Below are 11,696 nucleotides of genomic sequence, written 5' to 3' on the forward strand. Positions count from 1 at the left end.
AAGTCTTCAGGGTAAATATAATTATTATCCCTATTTACAGAATAAGGGAACTGAGACTACAAATGTTACTGATCTGGCCCAGTATTGAATAACTAATAAGTGGTAGAGAGTCTGGTTTAGAATGTAGGCAGGATTCTAACATATGAAAAGCAGGAAAATGATTAGCAACCTGTTTTGGAGTGAGTATTCAATAGTGATTGTGAAATTAATGTAATGGGGCCAATGACACATACAGTACTGTAAGATTGAGAGAAGATTTATGAGGGCTGCCACCATTAGGGAAGATGTCCTAGAGGAGACTGTCACCCCAAACCTATCTCCATCTGTACTGCTGCCAAGTCCGTCCACGTGACTGTCATCTCTTACCTGGATACCTACTAGAACCTGCTAACTTCTCTCCCCACTTTCCTTCTTGCCCCATTACTATCCATTCTCCACACAGCTGCCAGCATGATCTTTTTTTTTTTTTTTTAATTCAAGGTAAAATTTGCCTACAGTGAAATGCATACAACTTAAGTATGTAAGCTGGAGAATTTTCACGAAATGTATACACCCGTGTAAGCAGCACCACAGTCAAAACATAGAACATTTCCATTACTCTTATGTTCCCTTTTGGTCAATACCCACCTCTGATAGGCAACTATAATTCTTATTTGTATAACCATAGATTAGTTTTGTATGTTTTGAGTTTCATATAAATGAAATCACACCGTTTATACTCATTTGTGTCTCGTTTCTTTCACTCAGCATAATGTTTTAAGATTCATCCATGCTGTTCTGTGCATTAGCAGTTCACTTTTTAAATTGTGAAATTGTATTTCAATTGTATGATAGTATCACTATTTATTTATGGGTTTTTCTGTTGAAGGAGATTGTGTTGTTAAAGTTTGGGGCTATTGTAAATGAAGCTGATACAAGCATTCTTGTACAAGAGAACTTGTGGACATATATTTTTATTCTTTTGGGTGAGTAACTGAGAGTGCAGTTGCTGGTCATAAATAGATGTATGTTTAACATTTTACAAAAATGTAAAAATGTTTCCAAAGTTCTTTCACCATTTTACACATCCACCAGCAACATATGGGGGTTCTGTTTGTTCCCCTTCCCCTAGACACTAGAACAAGTGAAAATAAAAAAGACAACACCCAATGTTGGAGAGGCAGAGGAGCTGGAATAACTGGATATTGATATGGGGAAGATACAACTTAACCTATCATACACTTCAGATTAATATCTGCATATGGTGTGAGGCAGGAGTCAAGGTTTAGTTTTTCCCATATCAATATACAATTGTTCTAGCATAAGTATTATTATTTTATTATCTAGCCCTACTTTTTAAAAAAAGAGTTTCCTTTTTCAATTGAATTGCCTTTGCTCTTTTGTCAAAAATCACATATGCGAGAGTCTATTTCTGGGTTATCCATTCTGTCCTTTCGATACATTTGATGATCTTTATGCCAACACTACACAGTAGTAATTTTTAAAATTATTTTTTAATTGAGTTATAATTGATATATTAGTTTAGGTATACAACACAGTGATTCGTTATTTGTATATATTGCAAAACAATCGCCACAATAAGTCCAGTTAACATGCATCACCATACATAGTTACGAATTTCTTTCTCTTGTGATGAGTACTTGAAAGATCCACTCTACTAGCTACTTTCAAATATGCAATACAGTATTATTAAGTATAGGCACCATGCTATACTTACATCCACATGACTTACTCATTTTATAACTGAAAATTTGTACTTTTGGACACCCTTCACTCAGTTCACACCCCCAGCCCCCACTTCAGGCAACCACCAATCAGTTCTTTATATCCATGAGGTTTGTTTGTTTGTTTGTTTTTTAGATTTTACATATAAGTGAGATCATATGGTGTTTGTCTTTCTCTGACTGACTTATTTCACTTAGCATAATGCCCTCAAGGTCAATCCATGGACCTTGTCCTAAATGGTGGAATTTCCTTCCTTTTTCATGGCTGAATAATATTCCACATTGTGTGTGTGTGTACACAGATATCTATATCACATTTTGTTTATCCATTCACCCATTGATGGACATCTAGATTTCTGCCATGTCTTGGCTATTGTATATAATGCTGTGTTGATCATGGGGGTGCATATATCTTTTTGTATCAGTGTTTTTGTTTCCTTCAGATAAACACTCAGAAGTGCTAGAGCACATGGTAGTTCTATTTTAAATTTTTTGAGGAACTTTCATACTGTTTTCCATAGTGGCTGCACCAACTACTTTCCCACCAACAGTGCACAGGGTTCCCTTTTCTCCTCATCCTAACCAACACTTGCTATTTCTTGTCTCTTTGATAATAGCCATTCTAACAGGTGTGAGGTGATATCTCCTGTGGTTTTGATTTATATTTCCCTGATGATTAGTGCTACTACTTAATAATTGTAACTTTTTTTTTTTTTTTTTTTTTTTTGTGGTATGCGGGCCTCCCTCTGTTGTGGCCTCTCCCTTTGCGGAGCACAGGCTCCGGACGCGCAGGCTGAGCGGCCATGGCTCACGGGCCCAGCCGCTCCACGGCATGTGGGATCCTCCCAGACCGGGGCGCGAACCCAGTTCCCCTGCATCGGCAGGCGGACGCGCAACAACTGCGCCACCAGGGAAGCCCCAATAATTGTAACTTTATAATGTTTCTTAAAATCAGATGGCGTGAGTCTTCCAAATTTGTCAAGATTGTTTTGGCTATATGAGGTCCTTCAAATTTCTAAATAACTTTTAGAATCAGCTTGCCAATATCTACAAAAGAGCTTGCTGGGATTTTGATTGGGATGGTGTTGTATCTATAGATCTATTTGAAGAGAATTGACACCTTAACTATATTGAGTCTTCTAATCCATTAACTTGGTGTAGCTCTGCATTTATTCAAGGCTTCTTTAATTTCTCTTCTATCTTGTAGTTTTCAGTGTAGAGGTTTTGGACATTTTAAATTAAATTTATTCCTAAGTATTTTGTGTTTTATGATGCTATTTAAATAGTATTGTGTTTTAAATACCATTTTAAATTGTTTGGTACTAGAATATAGCAATTCAGTTGATTTTTGCATTTTGATTTTTATACTGTGACCTTGCAAATTTTCCCTATTAGTTTTAGTAGTGTGTTTTTTAGGGGTATATTTTTTACAATTTGCCATATAAACAATCATATCCTCAGAAGAGAGATAATTTTAGTATTTCTTTCCTACTGAACTGTATGCCCTATTTGTTTGTTCACTTATTTATTTAGCTTTATTGCACTGAAAAGATCTCCTGTTTACCGTTGCGTGGAATTAGTGAGAGTGCGTATCCTTTCCTTGTTCTCTGTTAGGGAAGAAAGCTTTCAGTATGTCACTAAATATAATATTAATACTGTTAGTCATCATTTTTTTAAGAAGTTCACTTTGTAGTAGGCAGACTCTTACATGGCACCCAAATATTCTCACCTCCTTTTATTCATACCTTTGTGTAATCTGCTTTCCTTGAGTATGGGCTGGGCATATCGACTTGCTTCTAATGAATAGAGCACAGCAGAAGTGATGGAATATCACTTTAAAGTTTAGGTCATAAAAAAGACTGTGGCTTCCATCTTGTGGTTCACTCTCTCTTGCCAGCTTGCCCTGAGGGAAGCCAGGTACCATGCTCTAAGCTGCCCTATGGAGAGGTCCATACGGAAAAAGACTAAGGGAGGTCTCCAGCTAACAGTTACTGAAGAACTGAGGTCCTCAGTCTAACAGCCCATGGAGAGCTGAATCCCACCAACAGCCATGTGAGTGACCTTGGAAGTGCATTCTCTGCCACTTGCATCTTCAGAGGAGATTGTGCCCCAGCCGACAGCTTGACCATAACCTCATGAGAGACCTTGAGCCATAGGTAGTCAGTTAAGCCACACTCAGATTCCTGACCCCAGAACCTATGAGATAATAAACGTTGATTTCCCCCTTTCATTCCTGGTTTACTAAGAATTTTCATCATGAATGGGTACTAAATATTGTCAAATGCTATTTTTGGTACCAGTTGAGATGATTGTATGTTTTTTATCCTTTAATCTATTAATATGGTAAATTACATTGATTTTCAGATAAGCCCCACATGGGCATAATGTATTATTCTTTATATATCGTTGGATTCAATTTGCTAATATTTTCTCAAGGATATTTTGCATCTGTGTTTATGAGGGATATTGGTCTGTGGTTTTCTTTTTATTATTGAGATATAATTCACATACTATGAAATTCATTATTTTAAAGTTCAATGTACAATTCATTGATTTTTTAGTATACTTACAAGGTGTGCAGCCATCACTACTATCTAATTCCAGAACATCTTTATTACCTCCAAAAGAAACCGTGTACCCAATAGCAGTTACTCCCCATTCTTTTTTTCTCTAAGTCCCTGGCAACTACTAATCTACTTTCTGTCTCTATGAATTTTTCTATTCTGGGCATTTCATATAAATGGAATCATATAATATGTGGCCTTTAGGGTCTGGCTTCTTTTATTTTGCATACTATTTTAAAGATTCATTCATGTTGTAGCATGTAACAGTAACTCATTCCTTTTTATTGCTAAGTAATATTCCATGCTATTCCATGTGATGTGATCCATCACATTTTATTTATCCATTCGTCAGTCGTGGACATTTGGATTGTTGTCACTTTTTGGCTATTATGAATAATGCTGCTATAAACATCTGTATACAAGTTTTGATATGGACATATATTTTCAGTTTGTCTGAGATATACCCAAGAGTGGAATTTCTGAATTATATGGTAAGACTATGTTTAACTTTTTGAAGAACTGCCAAAAATTTTCCCCAGTGGCTGTACCATTTTAAATCCCCACCAAAAATGTGTGAGGTTCCTAGTTTCTCCACATTCTCACAAACACTTGCTTTTATCTTTTTGTTTATAGCCATCCTAGGTATATAGTGGCATCTCATTGTAATTTTGATTTGCATTTCTCCAGTGCATAACGATGTTGAGCATCTTTTCATGTGCCTATTGCCATTTGAATATCTTCTCTGGAGAACTGTCTACTCCTCAGCTCCTTTGTCCATTTTTAAAAATTGGGTTATTTGTCTTTTTATTATTGAGTTGTGATAGTTCTTGATAGATTCTAGATACAAACCCCTTATCAGATATATTATTTGCGAGAATTTCCTCCCATTCTGTGACTTGTCTTTTCACTTTCTTAGTGGTGTCCTTTGAAGAGTGAAAGTTTTAAATTTTGGTGATAGGTAGTTTTTTTTTTTTCTTTTGTTTCTGTTGGAGTCATATCTAAGAAGCCATTGCCTAATCCAAGGTCATGAAGATTTGTGCCTAAATTTTCTTCTAAGGGCTTTACAGTTTTTGCTTTTACATTTAGATCCTTGATCCATTTCAAGTTAATTTTTTTTCAGAGTGTGAAATAGGAATCCAAATTCATTCTTTTGCCTGTAGATAACCTGTTTTCCCAGCATCATTTGTTTAAAAGACTACTCTTTCTTCCATTGAATTGTCTTGACACCCCTTGTCAAAAATCAGTTGGAGATATATGTGTGTATATTTTAATGGACTCTCAGTTCCATTCCATTGGTGTGTATGTCTATCCTTATGCCAGTACCAAACTTTCTTAATTACTGTAGCTTTGTAAGTTTTGAAACCGGGAAGTGTGAGTCTTCCAACTTTGTTATTCTTTCTCAAGATTGTTTTGGCTATTCTTAGTTGTTTGCATTTCCAAATGAATTTTAGAATTAGCCTGTCAGTTTTTGCAAAAATACTATTTCCCCCTAATATCTGGAAGAAATACTTTGAGACTATGCAAATATCCCATTTCTCCTCACACTTTCTCCTACTAATTTTAGCATCCATCATTGGATCTTGTCTACAACAATTATTGTGATGTTCTGACAGTGATTTTCTATTTCCCTTACCCCTACTGCTTGTATAAATTGGAATGCTTGGAAGAACTGTTCCTTCTCATCCATGTCTCACTTTCTCTCAGTATTGACCCATGTATGTTTATTTTATAGGTTATCCTATAGGTTATTCTGTTGTTATGCATCCTATTGCTCAAATTGTTCGAGCTTTGGCCATTGGGAACTCTTTGAGGTTGGTTCCTGAGCCTTTACAGGTGTCCTCATCTTTTTTTGAGCACTTCTTTACTTTCTAGCACACAAGATGCTCCAGACTCCTCTTGTATCTTCTCTGCCCCAGGTTTGGATTTAACCATTTATCCAAGGAGCCCTGGTTGTGATAGTGGTTGTTTTCAGGTTTTGTTTTTTAATTGGACAGTGATATTCAGAAGCTAAAATCTGGGCATTAAAGTCCTCAGTGATACTGAGATGTCATTGTTTCTAAGGTCTGTCAGCACACCAAACTTGGATATATATACATACACTAACTCATGCATACACTCATTTATATTTATTTTTGTAACTATCTGTCTAAGTGAAAATATTTTGAAAACTGTTAGTTCTTATTGATAGTTCTAATTCCAACCCAGTACCAGTGTTCCTTCTGACCTTCGCCATTTACTTATTTGTAACTGCTTTTACAGAAAGTTAGAAACCTAGTTTTCATTATTTACAATATATCTATTTATTCCTTCAACTCTAGTATACATAGGAAGTTGCTTCAAAGTTGCTAACCTATACCTCTGTGAGAAACAAATTTACCAACTACAACATACTATTTATGTACAGTTCTTTTTCTTTTTAGCTTTACAGTATCTAGTCCAAATATGGTTTTTGAAAGTTACTAAGGTTAGTTCTTCTCTTTTCCATTCCCTCCAGTGTGCTTATGCTGTTAATTTGTAATACATTTAGATTATACACTTAGGTTACAGTTAGTATTTCATCTTGGGTTCTCACCACATCCTGGTTGATTGTATTTTCTATAAATTTACATGCAGTAAAACTTGTTCTTTGTAGTGTACAGTCCTAAGGATGCATACAGTCATGTCTTTACCACCCGAGTTGTGATGCAGAACAGTTCTCGCACCCCCATGTTCTCTTTTAATTTGCATTGTATCAGCCCCTTCATTGCCCTCTGTCCCTGGCAACCACTGATTTTTAGTTAGTTTGCCTTTTTCAAAATTCATAAAAACAGAAGTGTAGGATATATAGCTTTTTAGGTCTGACTTCTTCCATTCAGCCAAATGTATTTAAGATTCATCCATGTTGCATGAATCAGTAGTTCCTTTTCATTGTTGAGCAGTATTCCATTGTATTGTTGAACCATTGGCATGGTGTTTATCCATTCACCAGTTGAAAAGCATCTGGGTTGTTTTCAGCTTTTGGTGATTATGAGTAAAGATGTTATATAAATGTACGGGTTTTTGTGTGAACTTAGGTTTTTACCCAAGAGAAATAAAAACTTAGTACTGGGATTGTTTGGTCTTATGGTAGTTCTGTGTTTAACTTTATTTAAAAAAAAAAAACTGACAAATTGTTTGCAGCAGTGGCTTTATTACTTTGTATTTCCACCACCAACGTTTATGAGTTCCAGTTGTTTTGCACCCTTGCCAGCAGTTGATATTGTCATTAAAAAACAAAAGCAAAACCAAACAAAAACAAAAGCAAAAACAAACAAAAACAGAACCCCCCCCCCCAAAAAAACCCCTTAGGTGTTCTAATAATTATGTAGTGATCTCATTGTGGTTTTGTTTTTTTTTTTTTTTGTGGTATGCGGGCCTCCCTCTGTTGTGGCCTCTCCCGTTGCGGAGCACAGGCTCCGGACGCGCAGGCTCAGCGGCCATGGCTCACGGGCCCAGCCGCTCAGCGGCACGTGGGATCCTCCCAGACCGGGGCGCGAACCCGGTTCCCCTGCATCGGCAGGCGGACGCGCAACCGCTGCGCCACCAGGGAAGCCCTCATTGTGGTTTTAATTTGCATTTGCCTAATGACTAGTGACATGGAGCATCTTTTCATATGCTTATTTGCCCTCTGTATATCTTTGGTAAAGTGTCTGTTTAAATTTTTTGCCCACCTTTAATTAGTTTGTTTTCCATCTTTCTTTTTTAAGTAATTTTTATTGGAGTATAGCTGATTTACAATGTTGTGTTAGTTTCTGCTGTACAGCAAAGTGAATCAGTTATACATGTATACACTCATTTTTAGATTCTTTTCCCATATAGGCCATTACAGAGTATTGAGTAGAGTTCCCTGTGCCATACAGTAGGTTCTTATTAGTTACCTATTTTATATACAGTAGTGTGTATATGTCAATCCCAATCTCCCAATTTATCCCTTCCCCCTTGGTAACTATAAGTTTGTTTTCCACATCTGTGACTATATTTCTGTTTCGTAAATAAGTTCATTTGTACCATTTTTTTAGATTCTTTTTTTTTGAAGTGTTGTTGAATTACAATATTATATTAGTTTCAGGTGTACAGCATAGTGATTCAGCATTTTTACAGATTATACTCCATTAGAAGTTATTACAAGAAAATGGCTACCATTCCCTTTGCTATACAGTATATCCTTGCAGCTTATCTATTTTATACATAGTAGTTTGTAGCTTTTAATCCCATACCTCTAATTTCTCCTTTGGTAACCAATAGTTTGTTTTCTATATCTGTGAGTCTGTTTCTGTTTTGCATATGCATTCATTTGTATTATTTTTTAGATTCCACCGGTAAGTGATATCATACAGTAATTGTCTTTCTCTGTCTGACTTATTTCACTAAGCATAATGTTTGCTAGGTTCATCCAAGTTGCTGCAAATGGCAGAATTTCATTCTTTTTTATGGCTGAGTAATATTCCATTGTATATATACATACTACATCTTCTTTCTCCATTTGTCTGTTGATGGGCATTTGAGTTGCTTCCATATCTTGACTGTTGTAAATAGTGCTGCAATGAAACAGCTCATACAACTCAATATTAAAAAAAAATAATCCAGTCAAAAAATAGGCATAAGACCTGAATAGACATTTTCTCAAAGAATATGTACGGTTGGCTAACAGATACATGAAAATATACTCAAAGTTGCTAATTATTAGAGAAATGCAAATCAGAACAACAATGAGATATCACCTGACACCTGTCAGAATGGCTATCATGAAAAGTCTACAAATAATAAACATTGGAAAGGATGTAGAGAAAAGGGAATTCTTTACACCATTGTTGGGCATGTAAATTGGTGTAGCCACTATGGAAAACAATATGGAGTTTCCTTAAAACGCTAAAAATTGAACTACCATATGATCTAGCATTTCTACTCCTGGGTATATATCTGGAAAAAAGGAAAACACTAATTTGAAAAGGTTGTTTATTTTCTTATTGTTTAGTTTTGAGGGTGCTTTATATATTCTGGAAACAAGTCTTTTATTAAATATGTAGTTTGCAAATATTTTCTCCCATTCCATGGTTTGTCTTCTCATCCTCTTAGGGTATTTCATAGAACAAACCTTGAAAAAATCCAATTTGTCAATTTTTCTTTTATGAATCATGCTTTTGGTCTAGCTAGAACATCTTGGGGAGAATTAATATTTGAATAATATTGAGTCTTCCAACTCATAAACATGGTAAATTTCTCCATTCATTTAGGTCTTTGATTTCTTTCACCTGTTGATTTATACTTTTCATCTACAGATCTTGTGCATATTTTGTTAGATTTATACCTGTGTTCCATTTTTTGATGCTATTGTAAGTAGTACTGCTTTATTAATGTTGAATTCCAACTGTTTATTGCTAATATAGAGGAATACAATTGAGTTTTGCATATTGACCTTGTATCTTACAACCTTGTTAAGCTTACTTAGTTGTAGGAGTCTTTTAAAAGTTTGTTTTTTGTTTTTTTCCCTATGTGGTCAATCATGCCATCTGCTAATAATGATGGTTTTCTTAGTTTCCAATCTACGGACATTTTATCTCTTTTTCTTGACTTATTACACTGGCTAGGACTTCCAATATGATATTGAATAGAAGTGGTAAGAAGGACCGATTTACTTTGTTCACAGTCTTAAAAGGAAAGTACTCAGTCTTTCACTATTAAGTATGTTATTAATGGTAAGTTTTTGTAGATACCCTTTACTAGGTTAAGGAAGTTTGCTGCTATTACTAGTTTGTTGAGAGTTTTTAATCATATGGATTTTGAATTTTGCCAAATGCTTTTTCCAATGTTGATCCAGCCTTGAATTCCAGGGATAATCCCAGTTGGTTGTAATGTATTATTATTTTTATGTGTTGCTGGATTTTGTTGAGGATTTTTGCATCTGTATTCATCAGGGATTTGTTCTGTAGTTTTTTTCCTTATAATATATTTCTCTGGTTTGGGTATTAGAGTTATACTAGTCTCACAGAATAAGTTGAGAAGTATTCCATTCTTTTCTATTTTCTGTATGAGGTTGTGTAGAATTAGTATTATTCCTCCTTAAATGTTTGATAAAATTATTTAGAGAAACCATCTGGACCTAGAGTTTTATTTGCTCAAAAGTTTCAAATCATGAGTTCAATTTCTATAATAGACAAAGGACTACTCAGTTTATCTACTTTTACTTGAGTGTCTTTCAAGGAATTGGTTCATTTCTCCTAGTTTGTCTAATTTGGGTCTTTAATATTTCCTTCCTTCTACATATTTTGTATTTAATTTTCTCTTTTTTTCTGGTTTCTTAAAATAGAAACTAAGATGACTGATTTGAGAACTTTCTTCTTTTCTAATATAAGAACCTAATGCTATAAAATTTCCTTTAAGCACTGTTTTAGCTATATCCACAAATTTTGTTATATTTTTCCTTCATGTTCTTTCAGTTCAAAATATTTTCTAATTTTTCTTGAGACTTCCTCTTTTATCTTTGGGTTATTTACAAGTGCACTGCTTCATTTCCAGATATTTGCAGATTTTCCGGATCTTTCTGTTATTGATTTTTAGTTTCATTCTATAATAGTCAGAAAACAAATTTTATATGATTTCAAATTTAAAAAACATGTTAAGTCTTATTCTGTGGCCCATAGTATGGTCCATCTTGGTGAATGATCCATGTGTACTTGAAGATAATTTGTATTCTATTGTTTTTGAGTGGCATTTTATAAATGCCAATTAGGTCAAGTTTTCTGATGGTGCTGTTACAGTCTTCTATATCCCTGCCGATTTTCTGTCTACTTGTTCTATCAAGCACTGAGAGATGAGTGTTAAATTCTCCCATTATAATTGTGAATTTATCTTTGGCTCCTTTCAATTTTTCACTCCTGTTAGACTTAGTTCATATATTTTTCAGCTCAGTCAGTTAGGATTACTATGGTTTCCTGATGGATTGAGCCTTTTAACATTATGTAATATCCCTCTATATCCATAACAATTTTTCTTATTCTAGAGTCTACTTTGTCTAATGTTAATACAACTCCAGATTTCTTTTGATTAGCATTTGTGTGATATATCTCTTCTCATCCTTTTACTTTTAACTTATGCATGTCTTTATATTTAAAGTAAGTTTCTTGAATACAGGATGTAGTTGGGACTATTTTTAAAAATCTAATCTGACAGTCTCTGTCTTTTAATTGATGTATTTAGACCATCGCTTTAATGTAATTATTAATATTTATATTTAGGTCAACCATTTTATCATTTTTCTGTTTGCCTACTCTCTGGTTGTTTTTTTCTTTTGAATTTTTATTTTATATTGGAGTATAGTTAATTCACAATGTTGTGTTAGTTTCAGGTGTACAGTAAAGTGATTCAGTTATACAAATACATGTATCTATTC

Source organism: Physeter macrocephalus, chromosome 8, assembly GCF_002837175.3.
Source record: "Physeter macrocephalus isolate SW-GA chromosome 8, ASM283717v5, whole genome shotgun sequence".
Taxonomy (NCBI): domain Eukaryota; kingdom Metazoa; phylum Chordata; class Mammalia; order Artiodactyla; family Physeteridae; genus Physeter; species Physeter macrocephalus.